The sequence below is a fragment of the Notothenia rossii genome, assembly GCF_949606895.1.
Source record: "Notothenia rossii genome assembly, chromosome: 1".
Lineage (NCBI taxonomy): Eukaryota > Metazoa > Chordata > Actinopteri > Perciformes > Nototheniidae > Notothenia > Notothenia rossii.
In genome coordinates, this window is record NC_136912.1 from 46832960 (window position 1) to 46854962 (window position 22003).

The 22003-nt window shown below is 39.3% G+C and overlaps 1 protein-coding gene across 1 annotated transcript in view; it reads left to right on the forward strand.

Moving 5' to 3' along the window:
• tenm3 (teneurin transmembrane protein 3) overlaps nucleotides 1-22003 on the forward strand; it is a 690209-nt gene that overhangs the window by 18931 nt on the left and 649275 nt on the right. Inside the window, exon 2 of the mRNA XM_079656342.1 lies at nucleotides 12429-12481. The gene's annotated coding sequence lies outside the window, so the exon portion shown is untranslated. The remainder of the gene's footprint in view (nucleotides 1-12428; nucleotides 12482-22003) is intronic.

Sequence of the window (22003 nt, forward strand, 5' to 3'; positions counted from 1 at the left end):
TTATTGTATCGTATTCCCGGGAGCTTCTCCACAGGGCTGGTCTACTTCTGATCAGAGGGCAGTTTACAGTTGTTACTGACAGTCAAATAGTTAGGATTGAAGCAAAAAAAGCCCAAAACTCTTGGTCTGCACTTGCTGCGGGTTTTAAATAAAGACCAGGCGGCTGGCGTCGTGTTATTTCATTCAGGCACACCGACAGACTGCTTGTTGCTAGGAGCTTTCTGATTAATGCTGCAATGTGCAATTTGAGCTTGATTTTTGCTTGTGTGCACCCTCACAGCTGTGCACCAGTGATTAGACTATGCTCCTGGATGACAAAAAGCTAACCTAGCTAGCACGCCACTGCTAACTATCAAAGTTGTCACTTCCTTGCATACCCAACATTACACTGAAAAAACTAAAACATTGAAATTAATTAAATGAAAATCCTTAAACGTCATTGCTCCATAAACAGATTTCACGTACCGGATTTAGGTTAGTTAAAAGCGATCATGTTAAGTTAAAAGAAAATATAAGGTTCAACTTAATATTTTCGCTTCCAACTAACCTGCTCATCTTATCCACAACAACAGAGAGGAGTGAAAACAGCCAGGGAACTGCAATGCATAGACTGAAACGTTGAAATTAATTAAAGGTATTATGTCAAGAAATGTCACATAACCTCTAGGGCTGAGAAGAAAGGGGGCCTGAGGAAGACGAGGGTGAGGAGAGGAGCTTTGCATTTATTGTCTGTTGGTTCAGTCTTCAATTTCTCAGCAATCAGGTTCCCAACAGCAGCAGAAGGCAGCTTTATTTTGCAGAATAAATGGTTTGATAAAACCAACTGATGCTACCTGCCCAGCACCAGACATTGAGACCAGCTGATGAAGATAGTTCAACATTTAGCAGCAGCAGAGGCTTGGATTGGCCATCGGGAGAGTCAGGACTTTTCCCGGTGGGCCGCTGCCTTTGGTGGGCCGCTGGCTGGCATTGGTGTGCTACAAATGTACACAGTGGCGGACGGGCCATCTGTGTGTTCTGGAGAATGACAGAACGGCCGGACGTCAGCGGGCCGGCTCGGATCGCTGACTGCCGGCACCACCATTTTTGTATTTATTAAACGGCATCATTGAAGTTGCGCCTGCAGGCGAAAGAGGTCCACAGTTTCCCCGCAGCGAGGCTCCCCTCGCCCTCCTGTTGACAGTTCACGAGCGTTGAGCTCTTCCCCCCATGTTTGGTGTTTGGTCTGGCAAGTCTGCCAATCAAATTAAAAGCCGACCTGGTTTAAAATCTCTGATCATTTTGCATTAAGCCCCACGGACCCGGTTACAGGGCCAAAATTGCGTCATTTGCGGGAAACAACGTCAAACGAACCTTAATATTTAATAAACTATGAATATTTTATATCCATATAACGGAAAAAAACTAATTTAACCGATCTTTTTCATTTTTTTTTCAAAAAAACCTCACACAGTTTATGACGTTTCGACACCTGCTAGTGTTAAACCTTATGCTAACTAGCTATTACCATGTGGGATGTAACTTATTTTAGCATGCTAATTAAGCAGTTCTAATTGATATTTTGTTACGTTAAATTATCATTGTAACTGTGATTATTCCTAAATGAGTTGCTTACCTTAAAACCTAAATTCCTCACATTCAGCTGACATCTACATCTCTACATTGCACATTCACATTATATGTGTACTTGATAAATGAACTGATACATTCAGTGAAAAAGTCTCCATATGACATGATGAATACAGAGAAATCATGTTGCAACCCTAACACTCAACAAGAAGAAACCAGGAGAATGTGTTGCAATATTTTACTGTAGTTACTTGCAGAGAATATCTTATCACTTTTATAAACTGGACCTTCACAGTCTTTCTGACAAGTTATGGCGGAAACTGTCCAAACACATTATTTTTATAGTGCTCTTTTAGCCCACACCCCATTTTTATCATGTTCCTTGCTTACAAAAGATGAAAAGGAAAGCATAAATATGCTTTAACATATAATCAAGAATTGTACATGCCACAGTGAATAGTTATGTCATTATAATGTGGATCTTGCATACATATACCAACTTTCTGAAAGTACAATTGGTATGAAGATTACCTAGACATTTCTAAGTTCAATAGTTATTTTACATTTAAAGAGGACATGTTATGCTCCCTCTGGGTGTAACACAGGGATTTGAGCCGTTGTTGACCATTGACAGAGGTGTTAACAGCCACTCCTTCTTTGGAACTAGAACAATCCCTGAAACGCGCCCTCTCGCTCTGCTGAAAGTCAACCCTTGTGCAACTTTTTACTTTGCGTCAGTGCCACGAGGTCCTACCATTAGCAACTTTTGACTTTATGACACCCCATAAATCCATAACACAGGTCTCTCTCTCTCTCTCTCTCTCTCTCTCTCTCTCTCTCTCTCTCTCTCTCTCTCTCTCTCTCTCTCTCTCTCTCTCTTCTTTCAACTTGAACTTGTGAACTCTGCGATCCATAAAGTGAAGTGCACCAGAGTTGTTACAAAGTGCCTGTTCTGAAATATGTGTACATAAAGAGAGAGAGAGAGGTGTGACATCAGAGTGTGAATTATGAATAAGCACTGTGCTCGGCAGATTTCCATCATTTAAAGCATTCTGCAGAGACGTAGATGTGTGTGTAGACAAGCATGCGTGTTGAGGTGTGATGGTGTAGTTTGGCTGTGTGTGTGTGTGTGTGTGTGTGTGTGTGTGTGTGTGTGTGTGTGTGTGTGTGTGTGTGTCTCACATTTAAGAGACGGATATCCACATGTCTACCCTACTTTTATAATGTTCTAATCGATAGATTTATTATAGGTTTATGATTTGAAGTTATTATTATTACTATTATGTGGAGATTATCCAACTGAACAAAACGTGATCCGTCTCTCATGTGTGTCAACCACAGACCTTATTTCGAGCTATTTTCCAAAATCCTATGGAGGAATTGCATTGATTTTTTGTCGAAGGGTTAGGACCAAGCGGCAAACTCTGGGGAAGAGCCGGGACGCCAATGCGGAAGTGCCTCAAACTGCAGTTAATCTAGTGGCCAGTAGGAGCAGTCTGCAGAAGGGAGCAATTTCCATAGACCCCAATGTTAAAATGCCCAACTTTAGAGCAGAATTAAACATGTTTACATCGTGGTTCAAAAAACCATATTCTCTGTATAGTTAGATCCCCCCTTCATGAATATGGATTGGGGGGGGGGTGAATTTCTTCTCAAGTCATCTGTTTAATTAATATTAAGCCTTAAAGCTTTTGCATAAATTAGAGCGTGGTCACTTTGATGGACATGTACATGCCTCACTGTCAGTTAACAGCAACTTGTCCACTCTGCTAGGCTACAACCATAGAGGCTACAACGTTAGTTAGTTGTAGTTACTGTAGTTGACCCTTTAGCTTTAGCCGTGTTCGTGGTGATTGTGCCTTTTAGGGAATATTGTTACAAATACCAGACAATTAAAATGTTGTGCTGTGCGCTTGAATGTACTAACAGAACTTCCAAGAAGTCTAAAATGATAATATTATACATGTCCCGTTCGCAGGTGTTTGTGTGCTTGGTAGCTTAGCTTGTTACTTATTAGCCAGCTAAGGACGTAACCCTTTATACTATATACATTTTAGTTTATGATTCAGCCTTGGGTAAGACTTTTATAGTCAATGGCTATGACGCCCATAATGCTAAACGGGAGCAACTGTTAATAGGGGACCCAATTATCCCAGTGGTGGCCGCCGGAGCTAACGGAGCCGCAGGGGGCTAGCTCCAGCCGGCGTCCCGGAGCTAGCCCACTGCGGCTCCGTTAGGTCCGGGGCCGGGCGGTGGAGTCCGTCTTTTCTTAACGTGTGAATGACAAGCATTAAGAATAACAAAACATAGCTAATTCTCTTGCAGATTGTCTCATTTGATGATGAATGTAACGTTTATATAGGGGAACTACACTGTTAGCAGTAACTTGGTATGCACGTATTTCATGTTAGCTTAGCTTTTTAGCCTGAGCTAGCTTTGTTTACTTCCAGTTCGGAGGCAGCAGGTCCCGCCTCGGCTCCGCCTCTTTGCCCTTATTTGGAGCAGGCGGGATTAGACTCTGACGTCGCTGTCAAGCCGTTAGTGGCCGAATCCGCCTACTAAGGGCTTCTCGGCGACTCTGCAGACTCCTATGGGTGACGTCACGGACACTACGTCCATTTATATATACAGTCTATGGTTAGGACGCATCCCTGTGGCACTCTATAAAGCCATCGAAAAATTATAAAATACAGTAAATTACAAGTACTTCTGGGTCTCTGTGTGTCATTTAAGCCGGCTCTGTGTGTGGCACGAGCACATTTTGGGTGCGAGGCACGAGCGTAATTTGTGTGAGTAAGCGAGCGAGAGAGAGAGGGAGATCTGGGGTTAAGGCAACACACTCTCACTCCATAATCGTCCAGGAGCGACGTTTGGTCAGGGTCCCGTGGCGTGCAGTTGTGGCGCTCCTAGGCTCCTTCAGCTTCATAAAGGGACGCAAATAGCTTTCAACTGATTGCAATGTATTCCCATCTGCGGCGGGATTTGACGCTCATGGAAGCACGGCCATACTTGCCAACCTTTAGACCTCAGAAATCGGGAGCATTTCAAAATGCAAAATGGGGGGGGTGGGGGGGGGGGGGGGGGGTGCTAGTGGATCGCCGGAGCTGTTAGATTAACATTAACATGCTTATTGTAGTTGTAAGTGCACTGCCTTGCGGCCTGTAGCACCGTCTTTGATGGAGCATAGTGTGGGCTGGACCTGTATTTTACAGGAAAGGAGTGAGCAGAGAGTAGAGTAGTTGTCGATTCTTGTTCTGTTTTCTGTGAATATCTGCCTCACCCTCTCAGACTTTGAGTTGCGCGCGCTACTAAAGAGATGTGTTACCATGGAAACCAAACAATGGTGTTGCTGTATTAAAGTCAGAGTGGAAACAGTCGTGTGTGAATCTGATTTTGTCAGAAATCGGGAGAAATGCGGGAGAAATATGACCCCGGGAGGAAACCGGGAGAGGGCAATGAAATCGGGAGTCTCCCGCGAAAATCGGGAGGGTTGACAAGTATGAGCACGGCATTCGTTTGTGTCGGCTACCCTTAAAGGCAATGTGAGCGTCCATTCCCATTGGATAACGGAGAATTGTACACCCGGAAGTAAGTATTCCCCTTACTGTCGATTGATTTTACAGTGATATCTGCACTACTCATCGACTAAAAAACACCAGATTATCCTTGTTAATTACACAACATTGATTGGTTTAAATTGTGTGCAATGCTTTTGTATTTTTCCCCTTCGATTCGGAGAAACAAATATTTTTTCGGAGTAAAGGATGGCAGAAGACACTACACCCAGAATCACCAGCTATCGTTTAGGACTACACCTTGTGCTCAGTTTGACAAACCCCGTTTTTTTGCACCATTCATTCCAGCTGGCGTCTATGTCACGTGATCTTCAAATTTCTCCCTGCAGAAAAAAAAAACATGGCCGAACTTTGTGTTATTCTCGGTGGAAAATGCCTATTTTAAAGTTAGTTTGGCCATTAAAATGCGTTTTGATGTCATTTGATGCAAGAAATATGAATTGTTATTTCAGATTATGTGTGCAGTAGATGATCTTTAGTTTGCTAGTTATTACGAAGATTACTTCAGGAAATTGCGTCCATAGAACGTTTTCATTGTTACCAAGGTGGTTGCTTGGGACGCTGCTATCGATATTATCTCTGTTATGTTGTGTAACTGTTTAATGGTGTTATCTTTATTGCTACCCCCTTCCCCCGTCAATGTATAACAAAATCCGCATCTAAAGATACGTTATTTTCCCCTGTGCAATTCCAGTCTCACATCTCACATCACATCGTCATTAACAAATAGACAGAAAACATTTAAAATAATACTTTATTCCGAGTGTGCTTGCTTTTCTCTTTGAAAGTCATCACATAACGGCATTGTAATACACGGTTCGGCTGCATTAAATATTAAATATCTGCCGTAATTCTCTATTTATAGAGCCCTGATGAGAAGACTTCTAGACAAACATGAGGAACTGCCGCCAACACTGAAAACGTGACGTGGATCATAAATATCAACAATTAAACAACATCTTACATTTCTTTTCACACAATACGTCTCTTTGCAGGATCAACACTAATTCGGCTGACTTTTATATTTGATCCAATTGGTAGATAGGCTGTATTTACACCATTAAGGTGCACAGCTGATAGAAAGGGACACCTGGTGGTCAAAGCATGTTATTACATTTCATTATTTTTATTATTAGATATTAATTGGATCCCTATAAATGATATTCATTACTTGTTATTCTCTACTAATAGTTAATTAAAGACTGTATATAATGACTATTTTGCACATCTCTTTCAAGATTTCAAGATTTTCCAAGGTTTATTGATATATCATATTCACAAACGGTGTAGTTATGCAATGAATTAAAAACTTGGGTCGCAGGTTCCAGTGCATTACAAGACATCTATCAATATTTGTGCATACCTCCAGCAATGTTATCTATGCTGAAGCACTTATTTTAACTGATATTATACATAATATTATACTCTTATAGGATGTATATAGATATTTTATCTCCGGCCTTGTCAGGTATTGAACAATCAATAAATAAAGAACACAGAATTATTAAATATAAAACACAGAATTTGTGTGATTATACTAAATGATTTACAAATAAATACCACTGCATATTTACAACTGTTACACATGCTGATGTAATGCAAATCTTTCCAACTTGGGATCAATAAAGTATATCTTAACTTAAGATGATCGATGGCTACTGCCATATTTGCAAACATTTGCCTCTGAACCTTGACAAGTGCATGTTTTAGGCTTATCAACTAATGTAATGTAATGTTATCAATTAACAAAAGGAGGGGTCACAAACATAAGACCAGCTGTTAAATAAAGCTCTTCTGAACTTAGCTGGCATGTGGGTATATATATTAATGCTGCCCATTATGGGCACAAGCAATTTTCACCCATTTATTAATTATATGTTTTAAATTTGAGTGTTTCCTATCCCCTAAACCTCCAGGGATGTACACAGTATACTGGCAACTTCTTATTATGGGAAATACGAAAACGTCTTTTAAAACTACAACTCCCAGTAGAGACGTGCCATAGATAGAGAACATGTTGCGAAACACAATATCAATAGCAGCGTCCCTAGCGACAAGTAACAAGTAGTTAATAATAATAAAAGACATTAAGAAAAAGGCATTTTAAACAGACATTAAAAAGCAACACAATCTACCTGCATTGCATTACTCTAAACTTGTAATAACGTGCTTTCACCAGTAGGTGGTTTGGGTTAAAAAGCTGGCAAGTTTACAGTGTTAACAAAATAAAATATACTGCTGTTTCTGGTTTAGTTTACGACGGATATATTTAGTTATTGTTTTGATATTTGTAACACAAAAGTGATGGAAAAAACCCACAGCAACACAGAAAAGATGGTCTTAACATGACCCAGCGGTCTAGTAGTTAATACAAAACAATAATATCAAAACAAAATATTACTACTGGGTCATTCCTAGCATTCGGTGCCATTTCAGCTAGGGTATTCAAAAATAAAAAACATAATTTTCCATGTTTTTTTTTTATTTAATCTGAATGATGGCTTGTTAAAGTATAAGAAAAATATTTTGGTCAAGCTCAGGATATTATGCTTACATTTATTTATTTTTTACCATCCCCAGTTACTGTGTGTGCACCCTGTTACTGTGAAAAATAGTAACAGGGTGGACGGTAACAGAGTGGACATTTTAGGCTAAACTTGGCTATTGCTACATGTGTGATGATAATCAAGCTAGCACTTGGTGACAACAGAAACATATATTTGATAGATATATTCACCATATTTTCTAAATGTAAAACAAATGATCAGTTCCACTAAAAATGAGCATAACAGGGTGGACATTTTATGCTTTACCGCAATAGTTAAGTTCTTTAAAACATTAGAAAAACGTTGAAGGAAGAACGCATTCACTCTGCTTCTTTAAGATTATTTCCCACTCAAAATATATCCTTCTTCTTCTTGAGTCATACAAATAGTAGAATAGTAAAGGGGCGTTTCCAGAGGGATTCAAATCAGAGTAACAGGGGGGACATTCAAACAGGGGACACACACTTTATTTTAAATACAAATGAATTAATAACAACAATTTCAATTTGGTGAGGATAATTAGCAAAAGGGTCATACAACACTCACAAAAATGTAGAATTTGTTTGTATTTGTTTGATTTATTTTTGTATATCTGTTACAGAAGTTGAGCAAACATGATTGGGGACACAGCAATTTGGCCTACTTGTGCTAAAATCACGAGTAATTATTTAGAATTTTTAATATCCTGGCTAAATAACATTGTTGTTTTATGGTAGAGGGTATAAACATTTAAAACCAAGCTTTTAAAAAATAAGCATTAGACCTTTTTAAATACAAAATATATGATATAATGTGGTGGGGATCTAAATGGCACCGAATGCTAGGAATGACCCAACTAACTTTATCGTGAAATTCAAACTGAACGGTAAAAGAATAGTTTCCGGTCTATTCTGAGCCCGATCTCTGTAGATAAATAAAAATAAAGAACTACGACAGATGTGAAATATATTTAATGCAGCCGAACCATTTATTACAATGCATTCATGTGATGACTTTCAAAGAGTAAAGCAAGCACTGCTGAATAAAGAATGATTTTATCTTTTACGAAACGGTTTTTGTATATGGAATGCAGTTGGAGGTCAACAAATCACAGAGCTTGAGAACTAATCACGGGGTTTGTCAAACAGAGCACATGGTGTAGTCCTAAACGATAGCTGGCGATTCTGGGTAGTGTAGTGTCTTCTGCCATCCTTTACTCCGAAAAAATATTTGTTTCTCCGAATCGAAGGGGAAAAATACAAAAGCATTGCACACAATTTAAACCAATCAATGTTGTGTAATTAGCAAGGATAATCAGGTGTTTTTTAGTCGATAAGTAGTGCAGATATCACTGTAAAATCAAACGACAGTAAGGGGAATACTTACTTCCGGGTGTACAATTCTCCGTTTTCCAATGGGAATGACGCGCTCACATTGCCTTTAAGGGCAGCCGACACAAACGAATGCCGTGCTTCCATGAGCGTCAAATCCCGCTGCAGATGGGAATACATTGCAATCAGTTGAAAGCTATTTGCATCCCTTTATGAAGCTGAAGGAGCCTAGGAGCGTCACAACTGCACGCCACGGGACACTGACCAAACGTTGCTCCTGGACGATTATGGAGTGAGAGTGTATTGTTTAAGGGGATTGTTGTTGGTAGTATCTGGTTAGCTATAGCTAAGCTAATTGATATAAGGAGCTGTTTCTACAGGACGGTGGAGTAGAGTCCTCTCCTGTCAGACTGAGAGGGATGACTACAGCTCAGTGAGGTAAAGGACTCTGAGGGTTAGATAGTTAACTTTAGTCTATGATTTCTCAGTCTCAAACGTTTAGGTCACTATTTATGTAAACAAGTATTTCCAAGGTACACCTTTATATGATCATTATAGTTAAAAAAACAAGGTAATAAATTAAAAACATGTATAAGATAATTCCAATGCATACTGTAGGAAAGTAAAACAAAAATACAACTTAAAAGGGGAGTGGTTAGTAACATATGTATAAAGAAAAAGTACATCTGTTTACAATTCTGTTTCACATGGGTGTTGAGAGATGTATAGATCTCGTCTCTTAATTCTGCCCTCAAAGTGCACCAGATGCATTTATCTTCCCCGGGGAACATGCCCCCGTACCTCCCAAGAGCAGGGGTGTCAAACAAAATGTAATCGCGGGCCACATCGGCATTATGGTTGCACTCAAAGGGCCGGTTGTAACTTTAAGACTATATAAACATACATATATAATATATATAAAATAATATTTTATATTACATTATTGCCTCTGCATTGGATTATTATCGGATAGGGTAATAACTCCATAATTAACTACGTCTGAAAGCAGAATTCCAGGGCAAATAATTGCAATTAACCCAATTGACCTGTCGTAATATTCTATTATTATTATTGCAGTTATACTCACTTATGCTACTCCAATGTGGTGTGAATGATTGACTGATGAAGACATTGAAGGTCAAAACATGGCCTTATTACAGAGTCAGTGTGCAGACCACCTGTCTCCTTCCTTTGAGGGCTGTACTTTTAATATGAAGAAGTGTTTCTGTAAATGAGCAGTGGACGGTGAAGTCGACCTTCTTTTCCAGTGGTGACCAGATTGTTCCAGATTTTCATGGAGAATTTACATTACATACGCTATGTCATGAAATCAAAGCTCTGTATAAAGTTCATATTTGCCAAATCTAAAATGAATCTCCTAATAACATTCCTGTTTTTCCCCAATAACAAGTGCTGAACCAGCTGGATTTAAGGGATTCTCTAAGTCCCCACGACCCAATACACTTTTCTAAGTTTTCTCCACTATTGTGCAGATAGAACATTATTTATTGTTCAGATTAATGAAGAGAGAGATAATTCCTGAACCCTGGTTATGAAATACATAGGCATTTTTTAATACAGTAAATGATCTTCAAAGCCATATGTGGTGTGCTATAGTTCATGAGTAATTAAACTCTTAGTATAGACAATTCGTTTTTGTCTCAATAGCTGCCTCTGTCGTTTTACATTGGTTTATTGAGTTCACTTTCTCATGAGCAGCATTGTAGCAATCCTCCCATTTCCAAGCACACTCCTACACTGTACAATGTTTGGCTGTAAAATTACAGTAAATTACTGGCTACTAGTTGCATGGATTTAACAGTAATTTACTGTAAATATTTCACAGTAATTTACTGTAGATATTTTACAGTAAATTAGAATAAAAGTACAACTAAATACTGTGACTTTACTGTTGCCATACCCATGGAATTACTGTGATATAGCAGTACAGAGCTGTGGTATTATGGTACCTTGCTGTACATAAATTACAGTAATCACCTGTATTTTTACACTTTTAATGTAGAAGTAATGCAACACATTAGCCATTAATTTAGTGTAAATATAAAAATGTAAATAATACAATATTATATTGTAAATCTGACTAGTTAACTGGGATTTTACCATAACTACACAATTCAATCAGCTCAATCAACAAAGAAAAACAAAGAAAATGTCCATTTTAACTCTGTATTACTCCATTGAAGTGCAAAGTACATTTCACAGTGTCTTGGACATGTTACGGCCCCAACCTCTGCTGCGCGGTAGTGGCTCGTGCTGAGACCCGCAACATGAAAGAATACACGCAATAACCGGTACTTGGTAACGAGCATTTATTGATAATAAGCCGTTTGCTCACACAAGCAAAACGGGAAACAGAAAGAGGTCTGGAGGACTGGCCAAAAGGAACAAACAGAAGGAGGGAACCCGAGCCAGCCACACCACCGGCCGTAGGACCCAGAGCTTCCACTAAACAGATATCAATTATAAACCCTATGGGAAACAAAATAAATCTGCGAAAAGTGGACTACTAGGTCCTCCAGGCTAAACATAAACACATCTGCAAAAATATGGCCTACAGCTCAAAATGGCAAAGAGATATTCTGAGAAGAGTGTCTCCCAGCGTTAGGATAGGCGAGACATCCTTTTCCTCCAGCTTCTCTTTATATATACACGGCTAAGTGAAATTTGGAACACCTAGGCAGAGGCGGAGCCAGGGGCAGACCAGGTGCACCTGGGCAGAGGCGGAGCCAGGGGCAGACCAGGGGCAGACCAGGTGCACCTTTGCAGCAGGGAGACAGAAAAGAAAACAAGGAGGGGAGCAAATGTCTACACAGACACCCACTCAAAGTCAACATTTTTCTGAAGAATGTGCTGACAATTTGCCTCTTTTTGGCTTTCGAGCCCGTCTCAGGGTTAATGCCCAGGAAGCACCTGAAAACAAAAAGCCAAGCCAACAATTTCAATTTGACATAGATTTAAAGTATATGTTGCATCGTTTATTTTTAAGGCACAAGCAGTGGTGCCCCTTTCAATTTAAGTAAAACCTGCACCAAAGAGAGAAATTAGTATTTAAAGCCAAGCAAGAGCGATAAAAGCAAGAAAATCACTTAATTTGTTGTGTTATCACAGAGGATGGTCTTAATACAGTATTTTACTGTGAAATAATACAGTAACATGTTGTGAAATCCTGGTAATAATTTATCCTTTACATTCACAGTAATTAACTGTGCCTGCATTGATTTCACTGTGAAATTCAAAATTACAGTATTATATTGTGAACATTACAGGTAAAGACTGTAAAGTGATAAAACAGTAATTTATTGTAAAATATTACAGCTAAATATTGTGAAATCATGGTAATATTTTACAGTGTAATTTTTTCACTTTTCTATAATCCAGGCTTTCTCTCTCTGTTATTCCCCTTTCAGATCCTCCAAAGAAAAATCCAAATTCAAGACATCACCGGATACTGCGATTTCTGGTAAGGGCTCTTTCTCTTCAGAAGTCTTCCTTGAGTTTAACTGCCAGTGTCCATGGGGGCCAAGAGGACAATCAACTGACTGAAGGAAGTTTAAAGGGTAGGCTAGTTGACATTCACTATTTTTGGGGTTTCATTCAGGATTCCCCCAGTGACGGGCTTCGCATTCCTCTTCTCCTTTCGTCTTACTCTATGTTTGGCTGATGAGCAGCTCGTATGTCTTCAGGTCATTTCAGGCAAACTCAATAAAAAAGAAAAACAAGGATTTTTAGTTTGAGGATTTTTATATGAAAAACTCAATAACTTTTCCCCATACTTGCTTTACTCTGTCTTTCAAAAACTCTGTAGTTTATATAATCAAAATCAAAGTGTCAACACATATTTTCAAATCCGAGCCACCAGATGAGAAGGAATATGATTTGTACATTTGTCCTCTTTTTATTTGGGTCTGAGTATGGTGGTGTGTTTGACTTGTGGATGTGTCTCCTTGACATATGGTCCCCAAAGATTAGGTATATTCATTTGAGTAGGAGCACGTTGCAGCACCTATACAGATTTCACCACTCTGTTAATGGCAGGAGAGGTGACAAGGTGGCTCTCTGCTGTGCCTCAGCTCAGTCCCAATGAACCTCCACCTCCACACTTTCATCGGTAGTTTTTTAATTGAACCCGGCCCAAATTTTTTTCTCATGATTAAATGATGTGATTCCTGTCAACGAACCAGATTAAAGGTGGATTGAAGTAAAACAACGGTGTATTATTTCAATCAGGAGAGACGGTTTTGATGTAAGGGTACATATTTATTGCCAGAAATACACATGAATGTAAAGGAGTTTTGCCGATTAGGCCCCGTTGTGCAGGAATATCATTCGGGAAGGGAGAACCGATCCGATGAAATCCCCAAAATAAATGAAATATAATGAAATGAGATGTACTGTTTTTCTTACCCCTTATCACAGTTAAGGGGGTTGTCGAACCTCTGCTTCGCGTCGGGCCGAACCACGCCCCTTAGCTGTGATATAATGAGCATATACCACGACCTGTCGTGAGCTATTGCTTAAATATACAATGTCTTTCTAAAATCCAATTCTTAGACGTGATGGACTGTTACAAGCAGTTCAGTGTAGGCCAAGTGAAAGTCCACTTTCTGTTATTTGGGAGAGGAGAACAAAGTTAAAAAAAGCTCATGAGGTATAAAAGTTTCCACCTAAAGAAAAGGAGAGACAAATGTTTCCTCAGATATGGTCTGCTGCCTCCTCTACAGTCCTGTCCTCAAACACAACTCTGCTGCTCTCCCATGTGTATATGCTATGTGCCCTGAGTGTGTGTGTGTGTGTGTGTGTGTGTGTGTGTGTGTGTGTGTGTGTGTGTGTGTGTGTGTGTGTGTGTGTGTGTGTGTGTGTGGTGGGGGGGGGGGGGGGGGGGTGGGGGGTGTGTGTTTGCACTGTGGACTGAGAGCAGCAGCTCTTCAGGGGCAACTCTCTACCCAAGCTTCATTTTAATATATGTAAAAGCTATGGCTCACTGGAGAGCCTGTACAATGGACTGATCGGCCTCAGGGATGTGTCAGAGACCAGTGTGTGTGTGTGTGTGTGTGTGTGTGTGTGTGTGTGTGTGTGTGTGTGTGTGTGTGTGTGTGTGTGTGTGTGTGTGTGTGTGTGTGTGTGTGTGTGTGTGTGTGTGTGTGTGTGTGTGTGTGTGTGTGTGTGTGTGTGTGTGTGTGTGTGTGTGTGTGTGTGTGTGTGTGTGTGTGCGTGCGTGCGTGCATGCGTGAGAGAGCAGAGAGACAGTGGCCAAGGTTTGGACATGCGTCAATGGTCTGCCTGCACACTACAATCTCAGTCCCTGACACTTCAAAAAACACACACACACACACACACACACACACACACACACACACACACACACACATACACACACACACACACACACACACACACACACACACACACACACACACACACACACACACACACACGCCCTGAAGTCTGACATATTTTTATATGACTGTCCACTGTCGCAGAACCCTGCAGACCATCTTCATGTTGAAACTTGGCTGTAGTCATTCTAAAGTTTAGCTTCCTGACATGTGTAGTTGGTGGACGTTCAGCGGCTACAACAGGAGCTAGCTGCTCGCTCTGCACCTTCAGAAGGTTCAGCCAGAGCTCTGAAGGTGTTCATTGGTTGGCGTTGGTCCTAAGGTGTGATTGATTTGTGCATTTGTATGGTAATAGTAGGGTGAATTCAGTTATTGCGGGCCTCTAACCCTCCTGCCCTGTTCGTCTCTCACCCCTTACTTTGGTGTTCACGCTCAAATTGAGTGGTCTTTTTTAACTGCTCTTGCTTAAAACCAATAATCATCACCAAATGGTATTTAACTCACTTTTAAGCTGTAAACAATGTATCACAATACTGGTTTACATGAATAACTGCAGTGAATATACAAAGAATACACACTGAAAATGTATTCCAAAATGAACATGGTGGTCGATTAGGGTTAACCATTCATTTCCTCTTGCGGTCATTTTTTAACGGGAACAGCACAGATGTAAGAAAGTTGACTAAACCACTCAAAATTCAATGAAAGTGGCGATTGGCAATTTTACAGTTAAGTGGGCATGACTGCATCACCGGAGTCATCAGTTTCAGGCCTGCTTTGACTGCTCCTAGTACTAGACTCCTGGTACTAGGATGGGTTAAATGCAGAGGCCAAATGTCACTGTGTGTGCTGTGTGCTCTGCAAGTGTCACCATTAAAGAGGGTTTCATCCCTCCCAATTCTATTCTATTCTATTCTACATCATAGACGACCCATTATTCTTTGTTGATGTAATGACTGGTACTTTGTAGGGCTGCCCCCAAGTAGTCGACTTAACATTAGTAGGTAAAAAAAAGCCTTAGTTGGATACTTTTTCATTAGTCTATTAGTTGAAGAAAAAAAAAACACTCCATGTGTCCGCTGCGTTTGCTTTGACGCGTCAGCCGGAGAGCCTCAGACTTCATTCAGAGCTGAGCCTGGTCATTGAGGTGATTTTGTCATGCAGGAAATCTAAAGTGTAGATTTTTCTGAGCCTGTTAAAGCTTTCTTGTTCCTGTCTGAAAAGCAAACTACAGGCAGTTTGCTTTTCAGACCAACTGTATACTGTTTTTCTCAGGCGCGGAGGGATACTGACTTGTTGTGAAAAGTAACTTACAATTCTACCCGTGGTATACGCTCAGTATATCGCGGCTAACAACCAATCAGTTGCTTGATTTGACTTGTCCGTTTTATAAAGAGCTTTAATATATAATCATTCTGTCAGTAAACAATACATTCAGGCTTTCATTTCATGATGAGGGTGTATAGCACAACGTACCATGCTGTTATAATAACGTTCTTTCTCAGCCCTAGATTAGTCAACTAATCACAATAACTGACAACTATTGGTAGACTACATCAATCTTTAGTCAAGGGCAACCCTAGTACTTAGTGTATTTGTAGTTTTTTTATTCTCATTGAAATGTTTTGTTGTTGTTCGAACATGTGCTGCAGTCTACACAACATATTATAGTATGTTTATCCTGGTTAGATAGTACAATGACTTCAGCTCTGCAATGGTCATGGTAAGGATGACGCTGAAAGGAATTACATTGAATGTCAGTATTCAAAAAACATGTAAGGGTCACATTGAAGTTAAGGATCAAGCTTTATTTGAGCAGGTATCTGCAGACCCCAGAGCTATACTTTCTATCATTTTTAAGACTATAAATAAATGTATTCCTTATAATTTCAATTCAGAACTTTGTGTTTCTTTCTTATTTTGTGATTTTTGGGAATACCAATATATACAACATGTATTCAGTTGCTAGCTTCAATTGCAACCAACAGATACAATTGATCAGATATTTCCCATGGTGCCTGGGGGCCAATACTTGCAACACACAGACAATCTGGAGCATGTTTTTAACATATTTTATACCATTTTCCACCCAAAGTTAAACATTATTTTGACAATGTGGCACTTATGGAACATATGTCGGTTACATTTTGCCCTCATATATATGACCTTGAACTAGTAACATAAGATTGAACTTGCTCTCAGCAGAATACCTTCAGTCATGGTAAAAATGTTATCTTTTTAAACTAATGACCAACAGATGAGCTTCTGTATTACATTTTGCTCTGATCACTTTTACTGTATTTATTCATATTGGTCTGTGGTCCTTGTATCTTATGTCCTTGCACGATAATTCATTGTTAGTTTGAATGTTAAAATAATGTTTATAATAGAAGATGAACCAGGACAATACACCTACTTATCCACAGTGATGGGTTCAACTGTATTTAGAGTAAAAGCTTTATCATTGTGTCCCTCCATGCTGCCTTGAAGCATGATTGTACCCTACTTTACTTTTAATAACCAGGGATCTGATCCAAGCATACCTTCAAACTGGCAAACTAAATAACACTCATATGAAATGACCAAAGATCAAGGCTTTTATGAGAACATACAAATCCTTGGTGTGAACTGTTGTTACTTAAAACTGCATAAAGCTTTATCCGTCTGTTTCTAGGAGACAATGTCAGATATAGTTTCACATTCCGCGCATTTCTGAGTTAATACAGATCATTTAGGGTTACCAGCACATACATAGCACACAGAATAAATGGAGTGAAGAAGAAGACTCAGTTTGGTTTACTTTCCCCAAACAACGTGACAGAGGACATAATTAAGCTGTTCAGGATTTCTTCACTTCCCCAGCTATTACTCAATCATGTAAGTAGCAGATAAACAACTACTGGGGTGTAAAATGATCACCTGTCAATAGAACAGTAACATCTGCGTGTGAGAAATGAGAGATACTGACAAGGGAACGGAAAAAGGGAAAACATGGCAGAAAAAAGCACTTAGGGCGCTGACAGCTACGCTTGGCTGGCTGTGAGAAAGGCAGGCAAATATGCAGAACACAGATCCATGGATGAAGACAGAACCTGTGCATGTATGACTGTTGATGCGTGCATCTGTGCTTCCTGTATGCATGCACAGTCTGAGGAGCAGCACACTTTTAAATGTCATGCCTATAGTGAACTTTTGGATCAAACTCCCACCCAACGAAATATTCAACATATTCGGTATCAGTCAAAAGCTCTGAACATGTCAGACGCTGTAATCACTCTCCTACTTTATATCTCTGCCTGGGAACTTTCCAAGAAGCCCCTTGTAATGCTGCGCTGGGGTCAGCCGGAGGTTAAAACTCTCATAAATATTTTACCTGCCCACTCAGGGGGAGAAAGGCACTATACTCGTCTGCTGTGCTGCGTTCACAAGAAACGGGGGGAGGAGCGATGCATGGCCCACTGCACGTTAACATGTGCAGGAAGTCACTCCGGAACTGTAGATAGATAAATGAAAGGACAATCACAGCAATTAAGTAATGTGCTTTTATGAAAATGGGACTGATTAATAAAAGAATATTCAGAAAAAAGCATCATAGGCTGAAAGTAAAAAGTAAGACTCTGATAATATGGAGCTCTGTGTTAGAGGAATCGTTTTGCATAGCTTGTAGCAGTGGTGGAAATCTACTCAAGGATTGTACCTAAATATTTGTTGACATGTTGGTATATTGAGTATTTCCATGTAATGCTACTTTATACTACCACTCCATTTTCAGAGGTGTATAATGTACTTTCTACTCCACTACATGTATTAACACTCATATTTACTTTTTTATATATAAAGACAGATGATATACTGATATGTTATAATGCAGCACTGTAGGACCTACACAGCATTCAGCTAAATGTGGTGCACAATCACCAAATAATCAAAATGCTTTAACATTAATAAAAACAGATGAGAAAAAGATATTTATAAATGTTTTATGGCTACATTTCCCCCCAAGCAAATATACATTTAGGATGAGAACAGAACACAACTTCAGTCCTGTCTGTATCTTTTTGTCCTCTATTGACATCACTGCTCATGCATCAGCGTTCTGCCTCCTCTGGTTCACCTTTGCTCCTGGAAAACAACTGAGTGAAAACAGCTGCAGAGACATGCTGCTTCACGATGACCATAATCCATCATATTTCATTTCCCCGCACCTTTACCTAAGATGACTTGTGATAGCAGCTGCTGCATTCTGCCAGAGGAGCACTGACACTCATATTATTGGAATAACAATGCATTAAAGTCATTGTTTATAATGTTAGCAACATATCTGTATTTTTCTTTTTTTTTGTCCTCCCCGTTTGATTTTCCCAAAACAGAGCTCAATTATATAGAAGGATGGATAGATAGAAGGATGGATGGATAGATAGATACTTTATTCATCCCAAATTGGGTAATTATTTTGTCCCAGCAGCAGTGTTTTCAAGCATTACATGAGTTAAAATAGAAAATACATATATCACTAGTGTCTATAATACACACTATGAAGAAAATACTGAATTAATTGAACACTCTATAATAAAAAATGTCACAAAAATAAAGGAAGATATAGAAATATACTACAGACAATGAGTGCAATTACAGATAACAACGATTTTAAATTCATATTAACGTGCACAATTCCTTTGTGCAAATACTTTAAAAACATGCAGGATCTTATTAAAGAGACATTAATTAATGTGTGTGTGCTGTGTGTGTGTGTGTGTGCGTGTGTGTGTGTGTGTGTGTGTGTGTGTGTGTGTGTGTGTGTGTGTGTGTGTGTGTGTGTGTGTGTGTGTGTGTGTGTGTGTGTGTGTGTGTGTGTCTGTGTGTGTGTGTGTGTGTGTGTGTGTGTGTGTGTGTGTGTGTGCATGTGTGTGTGTAAGGCACTTGCCCTCACAAGTGCTGGGGCAGCTCCAGTGAGTCACAGTGCCATGTATACTCCTCTCATCCAACATTTACGAGCCTTCTGCTCCCCGCTCTCTCTCGCTCTCTCTCTCTCTGCCGACACATTACCCACGCTGCACTGCTTTCCTGCCTCTATATCTCTGTTTGTCTCCACCCATCAACACGTCTCTGTCGTTATGTTTGCTCACTCACTGCTTAATTACATTTCATCTTCCATTTCATTTCTGTTCTCATCTTGTCCTCTTCTCTGGTCTTCTCTTTATCTCACTCCCATGATCCTCCTGACCTCTTCTTGAACTCTGTCTTTCAGTCGTTTATTTTTACCCCTCCTGTCATGTTTGTTCCTCCCCCCTTACTTTGGTATTCCTGGCCAGATGTGACTGGTCTGTTTTAGCTGCTCTTACCTTAACACACAATCCATGAATCTTCACCAAATGTTATTTAACTCACTTTTAAGCTGTGAACAATGTCTCAGGTTTACATGAATGACTGCAGTGAATATACAAAGAATACACACTGAAAGGTATTCCAAAATCAACATGGTGGTCGATGTGTGTGTGTATCTGATGGATGAACATCATCTAGGGTCACCCATTCATTTCCTATGGAGGTCATTTTACTAAACTAAACCACTCCAAATTCAATGAAAGTGGTGATCAGTATTTGATATGTTCAAATATCTACTTTGGAGGATAGCATAAGACCTTGAAGCAATCAAATGACAATATTTATGATTAATGAACGTAGTAAATTGGACAGAATTGCCCCGAACACGACAGGAGGGTTCAATTGAACTGCAGATGTTGTTGACATGGTATTTGTTCATGCAGTTGCATTATATTTCATTATACAGAAAAGGTGATCGTGTGAATGTGTACAACCCCCCCCCCCCCCATTAAGCTACCACATTTTATATTTTCTTGTTGGCCAAAGTGCGATATAGACCTGCTGTTGTTTGTGTTTGAGAAACAATATCAAATAAAATACAAATAAAGTGATGCTTGCCTTTATCCTCGGCCTGTTTGAAGGAGGGGTTGTCAAATATGATGAGTAATCACCAGTGTTGACATGATGCAAACGCAACAGTTGTGTCAGATGTCCAACTATTTTCACTTTATCTTATTGTTCACACACAATCTTATGGTGCACAGTAAACCATTACTGTGGAAGTTCCTGTCATTTCTTTAATATTCATTATCAATGTGTTTCACAACAATGGATCATGACAAAATACAAATAAAACCAACTATACCCCCTCCCCCAAAGTAAGGGTTAGGGTTAAGGTATCACAAACCTGCAATTGTTCCAAAATAAAATGATACATTTGTTTTGTAATAGGGACTTTTTAAAAAACATTTCAATAAATCAGCATCACTCACAATGCCAAACATATTGTAACATGTTCTACTACTTTAATTCTGCAAAGGAAAAGTGCTTTAAATCAGCTGATTAAAAGGTTATTACAACTTTTTGCTAACCGTTTAATAAACCAATCACCTTATACTATTAACATGCCCGAGAAGAATTACCAGCCACACTGTCGAACTGCAAAAACTCTAAATAACATCATGTAGACAGTAACAGATGAAGTACAGAACATCAAATATTGAGATTGAAAATACATGCATTTCTTTCTTCAAATTACAACACTATTTGCGTATTGCATGTACATTTATCAGAAATAGTGCCAAACCCTGCCAGTTCTTGACATCTTGTGGTAAATGTCCCCTCTTTTTTGGGCACATTGGAATTTGTCTTTGGAAAAAAATTTTGGATCAATCTTCGATGTTTTATTTGATAACAAGTCTCTAATTTATTCAAATTGCTATGCTCAAACCTTCAGTGAAGGTGTCTTTTTGTGTTGTGTCTAACTAACATTGGTTTTTGGAGGAAATGTTGCTAAGGGAGTCCAATTTGAATAACACCCCATCCAGCCTTTCCACTGCTTTGTTGTCTCAGCTTGGAGATGACATGAGCTTTATAGGGAGTGTGCCTTATTCATAGGAAGAGCAGTTTCAAGGTACAATGTGACAATCAAAGGAGAAAGACTCCCAATTCCATTCATCCCCCCTTCAGGCCTTCTCTTCTTTAACATCAACTCTCTAAAACAGCCGGGTCAACTACATCACAATACCAATACTTGTTTGTATTTCCAGTAGTTTTGTTCACATATTGTTGGTTGTTTAAGTGGCATCACAATATTTGGACACAATGAAATGGTGTCCTAATAGTTGCATGTCATAGCTTTATATTTGCTTAGGTAGCTGCAAGTTTCAGGGCCCAAAATACAATGTTAATTAAAAAGTACATCTAAAAAATGATATGTATTAAATATATAGTGTTTACCATAGAGTCTTGCAGTAATTAGTTTGAGAACCCAAAAAATACTTAGGATTTGACCACTTATAGTTTCTTCAAATGGTTTGTTGAACCTGTTTTGGATGGTAGCATGAAGTTAGATCTGTGTTTAACACAAGCTGAAAAGATGCTCACGTCTTGTTCCAAGTAAAAAAACAAATGACAAATGAGACTATCTAGCGACATCACGCTGAGCCTTTAGCTTAGCGGTGGGATGTAGTCCCTTTATGGCAAACATTAGCTGTATTACTTTACGCTTACAAATCATAACAGTGGGGTAAAAATGTGTCGATTGTCCTGCAGAAAAAAACATCATAGTATCATAAACATTTGTTTGTTTAATAACTTAC